General features: G+C 42.0%; 1 protein-coding gene across 3 annotated transcripts in view; it reads right to left on the bottom strand.

The window, feature by feature from the left end:
- Positions 1–16,845, bottom strand: part of PHC2 (polyhomeotic homolog 2) — a 104,538-nt gene extending 87,693 nt beyond the window's left edge. Inside the window, exon 1 of one of the 3 annotated variants that reach the window (XM_024125292.3) lies at positions 16,754–16,845. The gene's annotated coding sequence lies outside the window, so the exon portion shown is untranslated. Of the gene's footprint in view, positions 1–15,958; positions 16,466–16,753 lie in introns of those variants that run through there. The other 2 variants (XM_028486639.2, XM_028486647.2) reach the window with 2 other exon arrangements.
- Between the last annotated feature and the right edge of the window lie 5,294 nt (positions 16,846–22,139).

The following is a 22,139-nucleotide window of genomic DNA, read 5'->3' as shown; positions in this document are numbered from 1 at the left end:
GGGAACCCAAACAGAGCTCAGTGGTCTCACTGGGCTGAAGAGACTGAGATGAGCGATCCAGGAGGTTAAAAATGGCTAGAATTTGTGAAACAGAGAACCACAGAGAAGGGTGCTGAACAGAGAGGAGAAAGAGAGAGAGGCACACACTCCGCAGTTCTATTTATAGACAGGCCTCCTTGGAATCTTTGGCCGAGTACAGATTTGCACACACATGAGAGGAAACTACTCAACATTACTATAAAGGAGTTAGGAGAACAATTCCCAGAGTTCACACAGGGCTGGGAATAGTTTGTGTTCACATCAGTCAGAGTAGAAAGACCTTGTAATATTTAAGGAATTAGATAGAATCTTCAGAAGGGTAATGTCATAGCAGTGGGAGCTATATTAGTCCTAGAATAAAGACGGCTTTGGACCCACCATAACAAAGCTTAAAAGCAATCCTTGAAAGGATCCAGCTGATTTCAGGTAACTTAACTATGTTCCAAAGAAAAATATAGCAACCGAGAATATAAAATTAACAATGTCCAGTATCCAATAAAAAATTACCAGGCAGGAAAAGAAACTCATTAACCAGGAGAAAACAATAGAAATAAAAACATACCCAGGGGCTTCCCTGGTGGTGCAGTGGTTGCGAGTCCGCCTGCCGATGCAGGGGACACGGGTTCGTGCCCTGGTCCGGGAAGATCCCACATGCCACGGAGCGGCTGGGCCCGTGAGCCATGACCGCTGAGCCTGCGCGTCCGGAGCCTGTGCTCCGCAATGGGAGAGGCCACGACAGTGAGAGGCCCACATACCATAAAAAAAAAACCAAAAACCAAAAACCAAACAAAAAAAACCCCAAAAATGACAAGGATGGAAGAACTAGCAGACAGGGATATTAAAAGACCTTTAATAAATATGTTCCACACAAAGTAGAGGAAAACGAACATGAGGACAAGAGAAAGGAAATGTGAAAAACCTTAAACATCTGGAGACTAAACTATAACATCTGAAATTACAAATACACTGAATTAGATTAACAATAGAATAGAAACTTCAGAAGAAAAGATCAGTAAACTTAAAGACACCATATTAGAAACTATCCAAAATGAAGCACAGATAGACATTAGACAGAATAAAAATGAACAAAGCATCAGTGGTCTGTGGGACAATATCAAGCAATATAACATTCATGAATTTGGAGTTTTTGAAATAAAAGAGATCTGGGGAGGAAGGGGACATAAAAAAAATTTGAAGAAATAATGGCTACAAGTTTTCCAAATTTGATGAAAATTATAAACCCACAGATCCAAGGAGCTCAAATCCAAGCAGAATGAATATGAAGAAGACAATTCCAAGGAACATCATAATCAAATTGCCAAAATGATAAAAAGAAAATCTTAAAAGCAGCCAGAGAAAAAAGACACATTACAGAGGACCAAAGATAAGAATTACAGCATATTTCTTATCATAAAGTATTCAAGCCAGTGGGCAATGAATAGACATCTTTAAAGCCCTAGAGGAAAAAAACCCATCAACTGAGAATTCTTTACTCAGCAAAAATCTCTCTCAAAATGAAGGTAAAATAGAACTTTTAAAACAGAAAAACACTGAAAGAATTAATTCTGGCATACCTGCACTACCAAATATATTAAAAGAAGTTCTTTAGGCTAAAGGAAATTGATAAAAGATGGAAACACAAAGGAAAAAAAAAAGGTGTCCAAACAATAAATAAGTGGATAAATAAAAAAGTCATGTGTTCTTATTTTGAAAAGTTAACTGATTATTTAACACAAAAATAACATATTAAATAAAATATATGATAATAGTGCAAAGGACAGGAGGGGAGAAATGGAAGTATATAGTTTTAAAGTTCTACCCTATACATAAAGTGATATAATATTATCTGAGGATAAACAAGGATCAGTTAAAGATGTATATCATAAACATGAAAGCAACTACTAAAAAAAGATAAAACAAAGACACAGGCAATAAACCGATCATAAAGATACAATGAAGTCATAAATAAGAAATGTGAATAATCCAAATTTGGGCAAAAAAGAGAAAAAAGGAACAAAGAACAGATTGGATAAATAGAAAACAAACAGCAAGATGGTCAATTTAAACCCAAACATATCAATAATTATAATAAATGTAAATTGTTTAAACATCCCAATTAAAAGGCAGAAATTTTCATACTGGATTAGAAAGGAAGACCCAACTAAATGCTTTCTAAAGGAAACCCACTTTAAAAATAAAGAGATATAGGTTGCTTCCATGACCTGGCTATTGTAAATAGTGCTGCAATGAACATTGCGGTGCATGGTCGTATGGTAGTTCTACTTTTAGATTTTTAAGGAACCTCCATACTGTTCTCCATAGTGGCTGTATCAATTTACATTCCCACCAACAGTGCAAGAGGGTCCTCTTTTCTCCACACCCTCTCCAGCATTTATTGTTTGCAGATTTTTTGATGATGGCCATTCGACAGACGAATGGATAAGGAAGCTGTGGTACATATATACAATGGAATATTACTCAGCCATAAAAAGGAACGAAATTGGGTCCTTTGTAGAGACGTGGATGGACCTAGAGACCATCATACAGAGTGAAGTACGTCAGAAAGAGAAAAACAAATATCGTATGTTAACTCATAAATGTGGAATCTAGAGAAATGATACAGATGAACCCGTTTGCAAGGCAGAAACAGAGACACAGACATAGAGAACAAATGTATGGACACCAAGGGGGGAAAGGAGGGGGTTGGATGAGTTGGGAGATTAGGATTGACATACATACACTAACTAATATGTATGAAATAGATAACTAATGAGAATCTGCTGTATAGCACAGGGAACTCCACTGTACAGTAGAAACTAACACAACATTGTAAAACAACTATATCCCAATTAAAAAAGACATATATATACTTATATATATATATTTACACACACACACACACACACACACACATATATAGGTTAAAAGTAAAAGGGTGGAAAAGATATATCATGTAAACAAAAACCATAGGAAAGCTGCAGTGACCAGATCAATACTGGGCAATGTAGACTTCAGAACAAAGAATATTACCAGGGAAAAAGAAGATTATTCTAAAGTGATTTCATCAACAGGACCTACGATCCTAAATGCATATACACTCAGCGCCAGAATTTCAAAACACATAATGCTAAAACTGATAGAACTAAAAAGAGGAAAAGAAAAATTTACAGTTTTAGAAATTTCAATTCTCCTGTCCTAGTACTTGGTAAAACAAGTAGTCAGAAAAATTAATAAAGACATAGAAGTCTTGAACAACACTACTAGCCTAATTTAGATAGATAGAACACTCCACCCAATGACAACAGAATACACATTCTGGACAATAAAATAAGTCTCAATAAATCTCAAAGAATCAAAATCACACAAAGTATATTGTCTGAGCATAACGGAATTATATTTGAAATCAATAATAGAAAGCTATTGAGAAAATATTATTATTTGGAAACAAAACAACACATTTCAAAGTAATCCATGGGTCAAAGGAGAAATCACAAGGGAAATTAGAAAATATTTTGAACCAAATGAAATGAAAAACATTTCATATGAAAATTTATAGGATATAGCTGAAGCATTACTTGGAGGAAATTTTAGAGCATTAAATATCTATATTAGAAAAGAAAAAAGATCTCAAATATTAATTTCAGCTTCTACCTTAACTAGAGTGGAAATCAATGAAATAGAAAGCAGAAAAACTATAGAGAAAAAAATAAACAAAATGAAAAGCTTGTTCTTTGAAAAGATCAATAAAATGGATAAACCTCTAGTCAGACTGACGAGAAAAATAGAGAAGGCACATTATCAATAATAGGAATGAAAGAGATTCTGCAGACATTAAAAGGATAATAAGGTAATATTATGAACAACTTTGTGACAATAAAGTAAACAACTTAGGGGAAATGGACAAATAACTTGAAAGACACAAGCTATTAGAGCTCACTCAAGAAAAAATAGATAACCTAAACAGCCTTTTATTTAGCAAAGAGACTGAATCCTTGGTTAAAACCTTTCCACAAAGCAAACTCCAGGCGCAGATGGTTTTATTGGTGAATTCTACTAAAGATTCAAGAAAGAAATAATACCAATTCTATATAAACTCTTCCAGAAAATAGAAAAAGGAAACTCTTACCTACTCTTTTAGAAGACCTGAAGTACTCTAATACCAAAACCACACAGGGATATTTTTTAAAAAAGAAAAGATATTAAAGATAAAGGACAACACATGGAGGAAGACAAATGCAGTGAACACAGCAGAAAACATGGAGAGGAAGTGGCCAGAGGCTTGAAAAGGCTTTAGACATTGTCCCAGTGTCCTTTGTTGAATGCCTCCCAAGTGCAAAGTGGACTTTTGGAGCTAGACTGCCTGAGTTCAGGTCCTAGACCCACTGCTTACTAGTTATATAACTTTGGTCAAGTTACCTAACTTTTCTGTGCTTCAAAGCTCCCATTTATAAACGGAGATAATGATAGAAACCCCCTCATGTGGTTGTTAAGAAGACTGAATGAGTAAATACATTTAAATGCTTATAATAGTGCCTCGCACATAGTAAGCACTACACAAGTTTTTGCTGAAATTATTATCATACACATTATATTAGTTGGTTGTCACCTTTATAAAGTCATGATATTTGCCCTCAAAATGAACTAAGCAGTACAAGAGGTAACTATTCCCCTTATATTAATTCCCTATGGCTGGCATAACAAATTACCACTCTGTGGCTTAAAACAACAGAAATTTATTGTCTCATAGTCCTGGAAGCCATAAGTTCAATATCAGTTTTACTGGGATAAAATCAAGGGGTTGGCAAGGCCACACCACTGTAAATTCTCAGGGAGAATCCATTCCTGGACGCTTCCACTTTCTAGTGGCTGCCAGCTTTCCTTTGCTTGTGGTCGCATCACTCTAATCTCTGCTTCTGTGGTTGTGTTACCTCCTGTGTGTGTCAACTCTCCCTCTGCTTCTCTCTTATAAGGACATGTGTGATTGCATTTAGGGACCATTCAGATATCCAGAATAATCCGTCCATGTCAAGATCATTAACTTAATCACACTTGCAAGGATCCTTTTTCCTTACAAGTATTGTTTATAGGTTCCAGGGATTAGGACCTAATTATCTTTGGGTAGCCATCATTCAGCCTGCTACACTCATCACCAGGGGTAGGTTGATCTTGTGTGGAAATACAACATAAACAACATTTTTAACAACATTGTTAATCAACTATACTACAATAAAAATTTTTTAAAAATTTTTAGAAAGGACATCTAGTTCTCTCTACAACAAACCTGTTAGGATATGCAACTATATTCCAAGGCACAATCTATCCACCTGGAGGTAGGTCCCAAAACTGTCAGCATAGCATCCACAGTGAACTATAACACCTCTATAACATAACATGCAAACTCAAACTTTTAAAATTATGATAAACATTACAGACTTTTTGCGGGGCAGGGGATGTTACTAGAAACTTATTGTGCCGTTTTGTGATCCAAATAAAATAGATTATTAAAATAACTATTAAAAATCAAGAAAATTGGGAGAAACTAGATTTGATGATGATAGTTATGACTAAAGGAAGGTTGAAAATAATTGGCTCACTCTTAATGACCGTGGGTACCTCCTCTCAGACCCTGCACGTTAACCCTGCACTACACAGTAGTGAAGAACTTCGCTTCTGGAATCAGACAGGCCTGAGTTTGAGACCTGCCTCTAATTCTGTATTAGTGATATGACAGTGGACGAATCATTTCACCCCTTGGAGCCAGTTTCTTCACCTGTAAAATGGGAGTAATAAGAGTACCTGCCTCCTACAGTTGCCGTGAGGATTAAATAAGAACTCATATAACGTCCTGGCATGGAAACTAGCATATGTAATAAGTACTCGGTAAATTATAATCATAATTTATTATTATGTAATAAATACTACTATTTCTCATAAAACTCTATCTTCTATTCTATTACAAATAGAAATATTGTTTCATCTTCAATTTATTAATTTTCAGGGGTAGAGGAGTTTTCCCTTTAGGGACTGTGATCCCATGGGTGAAAAGGCCTAACACCACAAAGGAAAAGCAAAGTCAATAATGCAATCTGCAATTCTGGTATGTACATCTTTGAGGAAACAAGAAAAGAAGAATGAAGAAAGTAAGGATTTTATAAGCCAGTAAAGGACAGGAAGTAGGGCCCAAAGAGTTTAATGTGTGACCGAGAGTGCTAACATACAGCACTTGAGGTTTGGGGGAAACAAGAGAAAGTTAAGAATTTAAATAGCGAAGTCTAAAAAAAGGATGTAATAGAGTCATTTTCTACAGGAATTCATTAAATGATTGGAATTTTGCGCTCTGGAGAGATGAGAGGATTGAGAGGAAGGAGGTATGATGGGGACAGTAAGTGATGAAGAGTACAGACAAGATAAACACACACCAACTCCTTTTTACACCCCAGACACCAGCACTGGGACTGAGATGAAGTAGAAGATAGACCAGGAAAGCTCAAAACTCAAGAAAGCTTTGGTTCAGGACAAAGAAAACACTGCAAGCAATTCCAAGATACGGATGGTTGTTGATCTTACACCCCTAGCAGTTAGCCCAGTACCCTGCATGTCATCAATAAATCTGGGTTGAAGGAACAAATGTAAATGTACATATGCAATAGTAAAAATACTGGCAGTAGAGGAGAAGCTGAGCTAGAGGTTCCCTTCTCATCCCAGGGTTCTGTCTCCTGTCTCACTCCTGTCCAAACCAGCCTCCACACTGGGAATGTGAGCCTCTGAAAAGAATCTGATCACGTTTCTCCTGAAATGCTTCAACAGCTCCCCATGGCCTCTGACACGAAGTCCAAATTCCTTAGCCTGGAAACCAGCCTTCTGTGTTTGACGCTGACCTACTTTTCAGCCTGTTTCTGCCCCTGCCCGAGTCATACGTCATGCTCCCATCATGTGGGGTTACTGGAATCCCCCATGTGTACTATGCTCTTACACACACACCCCACCTTTGCACATGCTGCCCCTTCTCTCTGAGGTGCTGTCTGCCTGAGGGACTCCTCATCTCAAATGATCTTTCTCCAGAAGGTGACACTTCTAAGCACAACTAAGTGATCCCCGCTCTAAGCTTTCAAAACACCTTGTCTATACTTCTATTATGGCACTAAGTACAATACCATAATCGATATTTCCAGGTCTGTCTTCCCTCATAAACTTCTGGGCTGCCAGGATTGGGTTCGAGTCTTCTTCATATCCCTAGCTATTAGTATGTGGGTACAGAAGCTTTAAAAATGTGTGTGGAAAAAATGAACATATTTTAAAGACCAGAAGTAGAAATAAAGCTTAAACACTCGGGTGAACAAGACATGGCAGGATACTAAAAGACACTTCGGGATGGGTAGGTCCATCCCTATAATCAGAAGGTTTTGTCTTGATGGCAGCTACAATACTCCCCTCTAATTGTCCCTTGTTACCATGATCAGAGACAGATTTTGAGGCTGGCTATACTACAGGCCTGACCCAGTATGATATTCCCTATCTTATATTATTCCCAACCATTTCTCACACTCATTGTGCCTTGGAGAAAGCAATTTCATCTTCATACACTTTAGTGTCACCATCTTCTGTGAAGTAACCCCTATTTCAAAATGCTCCAAAAGCCAAGTTCCTCTCTCATACTCTAATTCTCATTTTCTCTGTCTCTTAAGCAGAATGGGAATTTTCAGTGCTAAATTAAGGATGAAAATAATCTGAGCCCAAACTTAGTGTACAACTTTAGGGACGTTATCATACCCCTCTATATCTCAACAGTATCCTCCTTGAAATGCGATCGACCCTGTATCCAGGAGGTCACAGGAAATAGTAAAAGGTACTTACTATGCACCTCACACGTATTAACCTGTTTAATTCTACAATCCTTCCAGGCAGGTACTATTATTATCTCCATATACACAAGAAGATGGAGCACAAAGAGGGTGACGACTTGAAGAGGGCTGGGAAGATCACAGCTAATGACGGGTAGAGGCAGGGCAGGCTCTCCTGTCTGTGCTGTTAACCATGACCCTCTACTGCTTCTCTGCAGCCCAGTGAAAGGCACCGTGTACAGTACAAAACTCCAGTATACTCAAGTATAAAAGGAGACACTGAACAGTAGGCCTCGGGTATGGGACAGTGTTGCACATTTCAATCCAAATGCATTTTACAGCCAAGAATAGACCCTAAACCACCCACCATTTTCAGCTAAAATCAGAAGGTTCTCTTGTGATCTGGGCCATCAAGGAGATGGATTTGTGGAGATGGATCTGTCCTTCACTGTACAACACCTACAATTTAGAGGACACTGTCACTAGATGACATCCACCTTGGGGTGTGGCTTTATGGATCAACGAGTTAGGTGTTTCTCAGGAGTGATCATCTGGGAATAGAGATGTGGCAGAAGATACAATTGTGTTTATGCTTTTTCTACAGAATTTTATTCTTTAAAAAAGCATTAAATATTTAAGTCCATATCACCCTCCACTCAAAAAAAATTAATTTAGACAAAATTTAAGGAACATCCACTAGGTGCAGTACAGTATCTTCATATTGTCCTCCAACTCTTATAAGCATATTCCCTGCTGGATAAATATTTGCTGAATGAATGAAAACTATTTCACAGACAGCTTCAGAAAAGCTCCGCATTTCCAGATGTTTCCTCAGAAGGAAAGGGGGCCTTATAATAGTCATCTTTCCCCTAGAGAAAATATTCAGTCCCGCTTCAAGAGGGAGAACTTAGCCCCTCAAGTCTCTAGAAAAGCCTAAAGCCACCTTTATCTGTACCCATGGTTTCTATGTCCTTCTCTTCCCCCATCAGAAAGAGAACACAGAAAGGTCAGGTAACACTGGTTTCTTGGGCCTGTACAAATTCCTGTGAGGTTCCCTCTTCCGCCAGGAAAAGTTTCCCTGGTAACCATATTTACACACTCACTTTATTCCCTCCCCTCCCTTGATTCGCCGGTTGGTATAAAAACTAATTTGCATTGAATTGCTGAAGCTTACAAGTTAATCAGTTGAACAGGCTTACAAAATCTTGGAACTTGGCTTTTGGCCAAAACTGAATGTAATTCTCTTCAGTTCAAAAATTTTAAAACACATCAAATATGTATGCTGGATATTTCTGGCTATAGGTAAGGAAAAGAAGATTCTCCTAAAGGGCATCTGGCCAATATTATTAGTTAGGAAGATCAAGAGAGGAAGAGGTACCTTACTTAGTTCTGAGTTAAGCAAGATCAGCTGTGATAAGGTGCAGGAAGAGATGAGTCAAGGACCAACACAGAAAGTCTGGGCCCTGTGAAATGATGAACTCAGGCCTAAGATTCTGGGCGATCAGAGCTCAGGACCTGGGTAAAGGAATGGGATGTGAATATCGAGAATGGAGCGTCATTAATTCATTCACCAAGTATTTATTAAGCATCTAACAGTGCTTGGTGCTGGGAATATAGCAGTGGATAAGTCAGACCCAGATCCTGCCTACATAAAGATATTTAGCTAGTGAACCAGTGTTGGCTTTGTTATTGAATCAAGTATCTTTGGGCTAGGGGCTCATTATATAATTTCCTACAAGGGCCAGAATTGGTTTCAGAGTATGGATGGAGCAGGGACTTACAGACAGAAACAAGCTCAAGAAGTCCTCCTTGGAGAAGGTAAGCTGGCAAGTCAAGAAGTCTTTGACTTCTACGATGTTTTCTTTACACCTTCAACAACCATGATACATGAGCTTCTAGATAGGGAGATGAAGGTTGTATTTATCGTAGGGCACAAAGCCAGTTACTTCACAGTATATGTATATTTTCTAAAGAATAGAGTAAAAAGTATATAAAGGTACAAGCCATTCTTATGTATATTCAACAACCATTTATTGAGTATCTGCTATGTTCAAGGAACAGTTTTAGGAATTGAAGCTATGGATAGGAGAAGACAGAGTCCTTAGCAATTACAACAATGCGGTAAGTGCTATAATGAGATGTTAAAGCATAGCGGAAGATCAGAGAGGAAGGATACTAATTCATTAAAAGTCAGTTGGGAAATGCTTCTGAGATGTAACACTTGAATCTTTTCTTTTCAAACTTATTTATCTTTTTATTTTATTTTTGGCTGCATTGGGTCTTCGTTGCGGTGCACGGGCTTCTCATCGCAGTGGCTTCTCTTGTTGCAGAGCAGGGGCTCTAGGCGCGTGGGCTTCAGTAGTTGTGGCATTTGGGCTCAGTAGTTGTGGCTCACTGGCTCTAGAGCACAGGCTCAGTAGTTGTGGCGCACAGGCTTAGTTGTTCCGCGGCATGTGGGACCTTCCCGGAACAGAGCTCAAACTCGTGTCCCCTGCATTGACAGGCGGACTCTCAACCACTGTGCCACCAGGGAAGCCCTGTAATACTTGAATCTTAAAAGACACAGAAGTTTGTTGTTTTAAGCTGATAAATTTGATAATTTGTTCCATGGCAATAACTACTACAGTGCCTTATGGAGGCTCTGCCAGCAGCACAAATAGGAGACCACAGAGAACACCTGGCTGTTTAGACACTTTCATGATGTACACCATAGGGCACACTCAAAATCTCTTCATATTTTTAATCTCACATATTCTTAGGCTCACCTGATCCACGATGGGGGCAGAAAGTGAGAGTAAGCACTCTTATTCTGGGATGCGAATGACGTTGGTGATGGCAACACAAACTCAATTTTGCCTGATAACCTTTGCAAAGGAATCTAGGTTGGCTGGTGTTAGGACTTGGTCATGTGGTCAGCTAGTATCAAGTGGTGTCAGGACTTGGTCAGCACCTGGTCAAATGATTACTCAGAGAGACCCGGAGTGGGAGGAGCCTGGGGATGAGTAAATGCTATTTTTGAGAGAGCAATAACCACGAAAACCAGAAAAACTTAGTTTGTTGTCAGTTCCAAGTAGTGATTATAAAGCAAAAGTGTGAGACAATATGAGAATTAAGTGCTTCTCGTTTTCATGATCCATACAGGTAGATGAAGGAATAGAGTGGGCAAAAAAGGGAAGAGTGGGACGTGAACATTCAAGACAAATGTGGTGAACAGGGCCACATGGTTCAAACCTGCTGGACAGTCCCTGGTATGGGCACCAGTCTGGCTAAAAAGGCATCAGATCAGGGCAACTTGCATTAGACCTGTTCAACCTCAATTTCTGTTTCAGTAGTTTGAGAAATAGTCTTCCTAGCTTCCTACCAATTGGGAACATCTGACTACCCAAGAAATAGAAATTAACCATTTCTTATTTAAATTGGGAGTAACAACACAATCAGGACAGTAACTCTATCCAATAATTCTCTCATGATATGATGGGTGAGTTTCCAGAAGCCATTCTGGGTAAATAATTCCTTGCCTCTTTATTCTCTATTCTTTTCATACTGGCTCTATACTTGAAATTCCAAATATACCCCTTTTGCCCTTTATACCAGGAGTCCAAAATGAGAAGACAGGAAAATGTGATCATGTACTAAGACACAGCAAGGACTTTAGGCTATGCAACCAAAAGGAATTATACAGCACAAAATGTTTTCCCAGCTTTAGGAGGGAATACTGATACCTTCGGGTAGAACTGGTTCCATAATTTGTGGGGCCTAGTGCAAAATGAAACAGCAGGTCCCCTTGTTAAAAAATTATTAAGAATTTCAAGACAGCAACAACAGAGCATTAAACTAAGTGTGGAGCCCTTCCTTATAAATGCAGGGCCCTGGGAGACTACACAGGTCACATACCCATGAAATTGGCCCTGCCTTCAGGGACAGTATAGCATGGTCCTTTTGTTGAGCTTGAGAGTCAGAGCTGGGTCCAAATTCCATCTTTGCCCCTCATTAATTATGTGAGCAGGGACTTCCCTGGTGGTGCAGTGGTTAAGACTCTGTCAATGCAGGGGACACAGGTTTGATCCCTAGTCTGGGAAGATCCCACATGACGCAGAGCAACTAAGCCCATGTGCCATGACTACTGAGTCTGCGCTCTAGAGCCCGCGAGCCACAACTACTGAAGCCCGGGCACCTAGAGCCCAAACTCTACAACAAGAGAAGCCACTGCAATGGGAAGCCCACGCACCACAACAAAGAGTAGTCCCCGCTCGCTGCAACTAGAGAAAGCCCGTGGGCAGCAACGAAGACCCAATGCAGCCAAAAATAAATAAATTAAATAAATTTATTTAAAAAAGTATGCAATCATAGGCAGTTTATTTAGCCGCTCCATGCTTCCAAGAGGTTGTATGGCTGTAACCCAGTACTGTGAGGATTAAATGGGATAATGAATAGAATGTATACAAAGTGCTTAACACACAGTAAGCACTCCATAAATGGTAGCTATCTCATTATTGTTAAATGAAATGTGTGGGTAAATCTCAAAGCAGTAAGTTTAAGAAATGAATTGCTGAACTGCTATCAAGGATATGAAAGAATGAGAATGATATTTTAGGGCAGCTAAATTAACGAAGCAGATAGGGAGCAGCAAAACTTTTGCTTGACTGTTCCGCCTTCTCTAACCTCTTTCTTATTTCTCTCTTTTCCTTTTACTGCCAAACATACAAAGGGTGATCTACATGCTGTCTCCATTTCTTACCCACATCTCATGCCCCCATCCTCTTTAATCTGGCATTTAATATCCCTATGGCCATCCCCCATGGAATTGAAGCTATTATTTTCAAAAAGTCACCAATGATCCCTGTTGTGATATAATGGACATTTCCCACATTTTTTCTGTAACATTTCATACTGCTGACCAACCCCTCCAGCTCGAAACCCTTTCTTAGCTTCACTTCTGCGATACTATACCCTCACGGCTAAGAGCATGTCTAACAGGCCTTGCATCTATCAGGTACATAAATAAATGATCATGAAGAGAATGCATTCGTTGGGTGAATAAATTAGATGGTTCTTCTGCTTCTCTGATATTACTTATTTTTCACCATACTGACCCCATTTCTTCTTCCTACCTCCCTGCATGCGGGCAATCTCCACTTTCCAGCCTTGGTCCTCTACACCTGTATTTCTATGCTGTTATACCGCTAACAACTAAGTGGGAACTAAGCTAATCTCATGGCTTCAATGATCACCTACGTATAAGACTCTCTGGCTTCTCTCTTTTGAACACTAGGCCCCCCCCACCAGTTCCAAATATTTTGGGGATCCATCCACTTATAAATTCCCGTGCCACCTCAAGAGATCTAGCACTTGGCTTTTCCTCTTCTCTCCCGAACTGGCTTTTCTTTCTGTCTGTCCTATTTCTGTTGATCTTGTCACCTATGTTCAAGGCTATATTTGAGTCTTCCTTATTTCTTGTCCTCCATATCTATCAGTCAGAGTCCTGTTCATGTTTCCTTTATAATACTCATTGAACCTATCTCTTTCTATTTTCACTGCCATCACCCAAATTCAACCCCTTATCCCTTCATATCTAAACTATTCAAATAACCTGCTAATTGGCTGTACAGTTCTCTTTCTATCCCTACTAATGTTTAATCTCCACAATGTTGTTGAGAATCTTCATAAAATACTTTTATAAGCACACACTTCCCTAACCAAACATCTTCAGACTCTCCATCATACGGGATAAAGTCCTAACTCCTTAGTTCAGAATTAATGCCTGTTAAAATCTGGCTTCAAGCAACCCTTCCAATCTTACAACTTCTTTAGTTAAACCTTCTGATCTTGCCACATTGGTCAGTTTTATCAACTGACCCCTGAAAACTTTCTTCCATATTACAGTCCTGTGTTTTATGAACATTTTTTTTCCTATCCAGAAATCCCTCCCACTTTCCTTCTCTATATAACAAAATCCACCATGTCTCTGAAAAAAGCCTTCCTTGATAATCGTAGTCCACAATGATCTCTTTTTTCAACTCCTATAATATCATACGTTTAGCACTTTGAAAATTTACAGAAGAATTGCTTTACGTTGAATCCTCACAAGTATATGAAGTAGGTGGCATTATTACAGATGAAGAAACAAAGTCAAATAACATGTCCAAGTCACACAGCAAGTAACTGATAAAACTGGGATCTGAATCCTTGTTTAGCTGAGAATAATCCCCGGACTACACTACCTCTCTCATTTTCCTGTCTCTTCCAAAGCACAAATACAGCACAGTATTTACACACAAGCAGGTGCTCAGTAAACATGCTGATTGAGAAGACTGCTTAAATAGCACCCGTGATTCTTCAGCACTTACTTAGCAATTGTCAATCTCAGCAGACCACATTAGGCATATCCCCCCACTGTCACATTCTTTATGAGGCTTGATCTGTAATTGAGTTCAAGATGGGGTATTTGCCAAAAATTCACCATGAGCCATTCTAAAAATAAATTTTGGTTTAAGCAAAGCTAAAAGGCTGTTATCTGAATCAAACATTTGGTGAGTTTTGGGAATGAGGTCTACTTTACCACCTCTGGGCCCATCCTTGCTCTGTTTCCAAATCGTCAGGAAGTAAAAATAGGTTGGCTAAATTGATGGCTTATGAGGTAAAATGGACTATTTATAGTTCTAGAAGTGGAGGCTAAGGCAGCAGAACAGGATTTTCTTTGCTCTGGTAGCTAAGACCTCAGTAAAAGAAGCCTAGTAAAAGTGAATCATGGGTGGAAACTGGATCAAAAGACGATAATAGTAAGGAGGGAAAGAGAACAGAAAGAAGGAAGTGCTGGAAATATTCTATTGAAGAGACGGTGCTGTCCTTTTCTGCAGTTGCTTTAAGCTGTCAGATCCAACCCCGCTCTCCAGGGCTGGCACCACTAACAGCAAGTTCTATCATCTCTGCATGACTCACGGTCTCAGTCCCAAACTGCTTGTCCTGACCCATATCACGGTCCAGATCCTTCCAGCTTCTGATCTGATTACTCATTTCCCAAGGTCTCACAAATTTGACCTCACAGATTTGACATTCAGCATGGCTTCCCTGGGTATGACCCATATTGCTCCCTTATTGTATGGTTTAGACTTGCCCTCCTTGGATGATGCCTCTAAGTGCCACACCTATGCCCAGTTTTCCACCCCTCTACCTTGGAGCTACAGCCGCATTTTCACTGGAAAATGTGGTGGGAATTAGAAATTCTAGGTTACTTTATCAAGAAAGGAAAAAGGCCATGGCTGCACCATAAAGCCATTGCCTAGAGATACCATGTTCCTTAAGAGTCTGTATTCACAGTTTCCTCTGCTTTGGCTGCCCTTCCTGTTCTTCCCAGTATTCTCTGCAAGGCAAACTCCTATTCATCCTTCAAGACCTTAAACATGTTTTTCTCTGGAAAGCCTTCCTGGATCCTCTCAGACAGCTAATTGTTCCCTCCTCTGTGCTTCTTTATGTACACATCTATTATGCTGTTATCACTTTTACTGGCAATTTTATTTCTGTCTCTCCCACTACTTCTTTGAGGACAAGGACTAATTATCTTATTCATCTTTGCATCCCCAAGACATAGCAGAGTGCCTGGCAAACAGCAAGAGTTTGTTGTTGTGTGATAAAAGACATCAAGAGCAACATGAAAGTGCAATTTGCACTTCACTTGCAAAAATCAAATTGGTTCCTGGTACTTTGCATGTGTAACCACATTCTTCCTTGATTTAGAAGAAAGGACTTTAGACTCATAAAGGAAATTCTACTGATATCTCTGGCACATTAGCCAGTTTTTCATCTGCACTGGTGATAGAAACATCCCCTCCCCCCCACACACACTTCCGAGAAGCTCCCAGGGCAAGCTTAATATTAGTGGCACATGGCCCATCCTACCATTTCTATTGTAGTGAAAGCTAAATTACACTGTAAGCCTAAAGCTGCCACCAATCTTAGTGAATTGGTGGTGAGGGGGGTGGGTAATTAAAAGAACACACTTCTGTAGCAGACCTCGGAGGAGGATGAGGGTGAAAGATGAATTTAATCCTGGCCTTATAAAAAATTTGTTAGAAACTCACGCAAAACAGCCGCTTCCTCTGGACATGACAGACCCGATCCAGGTGTCCAGCAGTGACCTTTTCCCATGAATGTCAGGTCATCACCCAGCACAGAAAACAAGGGGCCAGTGCCTTTCTTGGGCATCCCTCCTTCTGAAACCTGGCAAATCTTGGGGCCTGCCTTTCCTTTAGGGGATTGTCCGCTCCTCCCTGCACCGAAAATCCCCAGGTCCCTTGGCTGGTGGCCCCCAAGCACCACTCTTGCCTTCGTCCCACCGGGGCCCCAGCTTGACTCCGGGTCAAAAGTGCCGGCGGCTGGACTGTCAGGTCGCGGCTGGAGAGGGGCGCCGAGGTCAGGCCCGACCCCTGGGTCTCCTCGCACTCTGCGGGATGCGCGGAAGAGACGCAGGCCGCGCAAGGCCACGGGCTGCTGAGGCTCGGGCCTCTGCGCGGGAGGGGCTCGGCGACCCGAGAAACAGCGCGAGTGCCGGTGCTTCAGCAGCTACCCCGCAGCCTCCCGCAAGCCCTGGCCTCGGAGCTGCCCCGCAGTCCTAGCCTCGGCTGCGTCGCGGCCCCCGGGCGCGCTGCGGCCGGTCGATCCGCCGGTCTGGGCTGCTCGGCCTCCACCGCGGATCCCGGGTCGGGCCGCCGCCGCCTGCCGGCCGGTGCCCACGGCAATGCCCCGCCCCGCGCGGCCCGGCCCGGCCGTGACAGCTGAGTGCCCAAAGGGTTAAGCCGGCAGAGCGACGGCCAAGTGCCCCGCGCGCTGCAAGTCCGCCGCGAGCCGGCCCCAGCGCGCACGCGCCCGCCCGTTACCTGCGGTCGCGTTCGCGCTCCTCCTCCACCTGGCCGCTCTCTCCCGGGGGCCGCCCCTCAGCCCGCCCCCTCGGCTCGGCGCCGCGCACCCTGCTGGCTACTCGGCCAAGGCCTGGGGAGGAGGGGCGTGGGGGCGATTACCATATATTAGCATACCAGCGTGCATCACGTGGCGTCTCCAGCCAATGGTAACTCTGGAAAGGCGGGGATTGGGCTGAACACGCCCAGGTGCTGCTCCGGGCCTGAACCGGTGGCCACGGCAACGGCTGGGAGGGCGGGGGAGTGGGGAGGCACAGAGCATCTCCCCTACCTGAGCTCCCGGTGGAGGCATCCGCACGTTTCCCACCCCGCGGAAGGAGAGGGGCTGAATTTGGCTCCTCTCAGAAGGATTCAGATTCAGCAGACATTTATCGTGCATTTACCACGTGCCTAGCACTTTTCTGCAGAATATGATTCTCGGGATAACCCTGTGATGTCGGTACTATTAACCCCACTTGATAGAAGGGAAAGAGGAGGCTAAGGGACGGTAGGTCACTCACCCAAAGTCACACAGCCACACTGAATGACAGAACTGGAGATCTGAGCCCATTTCTGACTTCAGGCCCCCAGACTCTCCTGAGTTATTTTCTCCAGCAGGGGTCTCCCAGCACCTCCTCACAATTCCAGGTGTACCAAGTAGCTGAGAAAATCCTTATAGAAACTTTGTACAGTGTTTTAGTGTTTCCTTACAATGACCTTTGAGGTTAGTAGGCAGAACAATTACGGCTAAATAGCAGATGAGGAGAAATGAGGCCCAGAGAGGTGATGGTGACCTGTCTTTGGTCAAACAGCGATTAAGAACTAGTGCTTAATTACTATGATTTACACTCAAGCTTGCTACTTTATAAACTTTTAAATTCAATCTTCTCAACATGATGGTATTGCTATGACTATTTTACACATTGAGAAACTGAGGCTTTGGGAAGTTAAGCAAATTGCCCAAGGTTACACAGCTAAGAAGTAGAAGATGAGGGTTCAAATCCAGGTTTATCTGCCTCCAAAGCTAGTCTCGTCGAGTCTCATTGTACCAGGTTCATTTAATTTAGACTTGGACTTTAGAACCCCTTCTCTAACAGAACTTTCTCTCCTTTCCTCTTAAGATGTGACCATGTTCTCTCTTAATCCTGTAAAATATCACATGACAAGTGATATGTGTTAAGGTCACAGAGGCTAAATATTAAAAGAAAATAGAGTCACCCCCGCAAGTGCGTTAAGGACACTATAATTCTCAGCTCTTCATTTTACCCCTAGGGATTTGATAGTTCGCCTAAGACTGAATTGTTTAAAAGCATAGGCATCTGCATTTAGACTTTCCTTCTGCTCCTTCCTTTAGTTTAGCTCAGTGGTTCTCTAATTATTGGACAAAATAATAATGCCTCAAACCAAATATACTCAACTTTATAGGCGTTTTAAGGAATTAACAAATGTAATTTTTGCATATATGTACATTTCACCTTACTGGGCTGACTTAAAACCCAATTTCCTCCTAAGTTGTGTTGTTGGGTGTTCAAGAGCCCAAACTTGGAGGCAGACCTAAAGGTTTAAAACCTGACTTGGCTACTCACTAACTGTGTGAACTTGGGCAGGTTACATCTCTGTGCCTCAATGTCCTCATTTGTAAAATAGGATAGGAATGGTGTGAGAATTAAATGGATTAGTATGTAAAAATTACTTAGCACAAGCCCTGGCTCAGAGGTAAAAACCTCCATAATTGTTAGCTGTTATTGACACAGGAGCTTTCATAGGAACAGACGACCCATGTACAGAATTTCTCAAGGTTTCCTAGCTGGCTTTGGAATTCTGGAGCTGTCTCTCATCCCTTGTGGCATATTAAACAGCCTGTTGTGCTGGTGAAGGCTTGTTATCTCTCCAAATGACATCCTCTCTTCTTAGGATCATAAATAATTCCTTGACTCAAAGGAGCTGGTTTCTCCTGCACATCTCCTAGCACCAAATTACCGGAGTGGCTCCTTGCAGAAGGGGATCTTGACAAACAGCGGAGCCATAAGTCAGCCTTCTTGAAACACTTTTATGAGAGCCTTAATGAGGGAGACGAGTGTCATCAGGAACTCGTCCCGTCCTTCCTGGCCACAGGAAATGAGCTCTTTTTGCTCAAAGGGTTTCCAAAGCTGAGACGCAAAGAGTTTTCAGGAAGTGGGCCAGAGATGAGAAGCTGTTGACTCAGAGAATCCCAGGGCTAAACAGCACCATCCTGCCATTCACCTTATATTGTCAAATTACTCAGGGCTTATTGCAGCAATAGCACCAAAGGGTGGCATGTGAGGGCGGGTGTTAATCCTCTCCCCTTTCTCCCATCCACACACTTCAACAGCCATTCTACCACCACCCTGAAAGGGCAGTGTAGACAATGGTTAAAAGCATTGTCTCTGGAACTGAAGAAGCAAGTGTGAACCCTGCTTCCACTATTCTCTATCTGTGTGGCCTTGGGAAACTTGCTTAACCTCTCTGTGTCTCAATTTCCACATCTGTAAATGGGAATAATACAGTGCCCACCTTATAGGCTCTTGTGACGATAAATGAGTTACTAACGTAGGGTGCTTAGAACACCCAATAGGAAGCCCTAGAGATATATTTGCTAATTAAACAAAATAAACATATAAGCTCAATACAAACAACATACTTTCTATAGAGGCAACCATAGCCTTAAGTGAAGTGCTTTGGGCCCTCTCCCAACTATATGCTGCCCCTTACCCCCTCTGACTTGCAATAGGAAGAATAAGAGCTTGGGGGCTCTAGTTTGAATGTGGACTCTGCCACATTCCCTGTTCTGTGAACTTTGCCAAGTTATTTTACATTCCCAAACCAGAGTTACATTATTTGTAAAATGAGACTAACTTCCTCCTGGAGTTGTTCTGAGCATTCAATCAGATAGTATCTGGTAAGAGGTGATGAGGGCCTGAACTGGACAGAGGTCCTGCTTGATCATAAGCACTTTACCTTTTACTGAGCTATTTCTGGTAAACATCTTTACTCTCCAACAAAGAAAAGAACTAATATGCATTGAGCACTTACTCGGGCCCTGTGCTATATATACATCATCTGACTTAATACAGTAAAATGAAGACCCAGAGGGATTAAGTAGCTTGTCCAAGATCACAATGGAAGTCAGTAGTGGAACCAGGATTCAAGCCTGGACCATCTGATTCCCAAGTCCATGCTAATTACCCACTATGCCCCAGGCCTCCCACTCCAGCTTGGCTCAGAGAACTCAGGGAATGAGTGTTCTATTTCTTTAGCATTCCTCCCCCATCCATACACACGTACTCTCCACTGGTACCCAGCAGTGCCCAGCACAGTAAGTGCTCCACATGTGTTTACTGAATGAGTGAAAGTAAATGACTTGACATCCGCTTATAGTGATGAAAGCCCCCTTTTTCCTTGGGCTGTCCCCAGTGGAGAAGAAAAGCAGCTGTCAGCCCTCCTCCCCGCACCCTAGCATCCTCTTCCTGCTAAATAATCACGTGGAAGGCCTTCTTCCTTCCCCCATGGGGGAGTCAGGCTGATGCTGTTTGTTTTTTTTTTTCAGAGATCCACAAGAGACACAATGATGACTCATCTTTAGTGAACATTTGGTGAGATGTCAGGGCCACTGGTGCCTTTTAGGGCTCTGTTAACATCCATCTGTGGGATGATTTCCAAATAATGGCCATATTAGTTTCCAAGGGCTGCTGTAACAAAACATCACAAACCAGGTGGCTTAAAACAACACAAATTTACTCTCACAATTCAGGAAGCCAGTAGTCTGAAACCAAGATGTCAGCAGGATGTGTTCCTTCCTGTGGGCTCAGAGGGAAAATCTACTCAGTGCCTCTTTCCTAGCTTCTGGCGGTTGCCAGCAATCCTTGGCTTGGGAGTGCATCACTCCAGTCTCTGCCTCCGTCATCAGATGGCATTCTCCCTGTGTGTCTGTGTCCAAATTTCCCTCTTCTTACAAGGACACCAATCCTTTCCGAGTAGGGGCCACTCTAATCCAGTATGGCCTCATCTTAACTTGATTATATCTACAAAGACCCTAGGTTTTAAAAAGGTGTCTGTGTTCCGAGGCTCATTACCAGCTCCTCCAAGCTTCCATAGGCTGGTCCAGTATTTGAGGTATTTTGGAATCTTAGACAAAATCTAGAACCATCCCCCCTCTGAACTGCAATCCTGCAGACTTTCTTTTCTTCAGCCCAGTTCATTGGCTAATCTTGGAAGCATCATCTTCTCTGAATCCCACAGCAGAACTGAGCATAAGGGAACTCCCTGTGGGCAGACACAATGTCTTGCTCATCCTTTTTGCCCCCAGTGTTAACACAGAATCCATCATGGAATTGGCTTTCAATAACCATTTGTTTAATGAATGAAAAAACATTGTGCCAGTTAGTACCAAGGGCTGTTTATTTCTTATTTTTTCTACATCTCATGCTCAGTGACAGTTGCAGAGTTGGTTTGAGATACCTGAATTCCACTCTGAAAGTCACAGTTCTTTTGACATGAATATTCCATTTGTCACTACATTATTAGAAGAGATGGTAGCTTGCTCCCATTATTTATGGCTGATATGGATATTGTCCTGCCTCGAGCTGTCGTCATGTGAGCTCGCAGCCTGGAGCAGCGAGGCTGAAAACTGGGGCAGGCTAGGGTCAGAGATGGGGTCAACCCAGCAGGAGTTGTCAGATCAGAGCAGGGGTGAGAAGGAGGTCAGATGGGAGATCAAAGTCCAGGAACTAGGCAGGTACACAGTCAATCCCAGCTCTCCCGAGGATGGTGGCCTGTGGCTGGACCCCCTTTGGAAAATGTCTCATAGTCAGGTCCCCTGAGCTGGCTTTCTGCTCTCAGGTCCCTGGAGGGTTCTTTGTAATTGATCTGGGTTTGGGTTCCCTCCTCACAAAGGGGATACTATCAGTCAACATTATTTGGCAAGCCTCATGGCCATATGATCAGATAAACTTTAAAAGCCTGGCGGTAGCCTTATTTGTTTCAATCACATGGCCCCAGGCTTACTGCTAATTTTTAGATTTACAGTTTTAGGTCTAATTCTGGCTGTGCATCAGAATCAGCTGTAAAACCTGTTCAAATACAGATGCCCAGGTCCCACCCCCAGAGATTCTGATTCTCTAAGTCTGGGTGGGCTGCTGACACCTTGAGAGGCTGTGTGGTGCTGTGGTTGAGCATGGAGGCTCTGGAGACTGCCTGCTTAGATTTGCAATGGTTCTGCCACTAACCCAGTGAACATGGGTGAACGTCTTACCTATAAAAGGGAGTAGAATAAAAGAGAATAATAATATTCAGCTACTTGATTGGATGTGAAGATTAATGATTTAATACAAGCAAAGTCTTAGAATAC

This window comes from Physeter macrocephalus, chromosome 3 (genome assembly GCF_002837175.3).
Source record: "Physeter macrocephalus isolate SW-GA chromosome 3, ASM283717v5, whole genome shotgun sequence".
Taxonomy (NCBI): Eukaryota; Metazoa; Chordata; class Mammalia; order Artiodactyla; family Physeteridae; genus Physeter; species Physeter macrocephalus.
The sequence above is the reverse complement of the archived record's forward strand: the minus strand, read 5'-3'. Positions and strand labels throughout refer to the sequence as shown.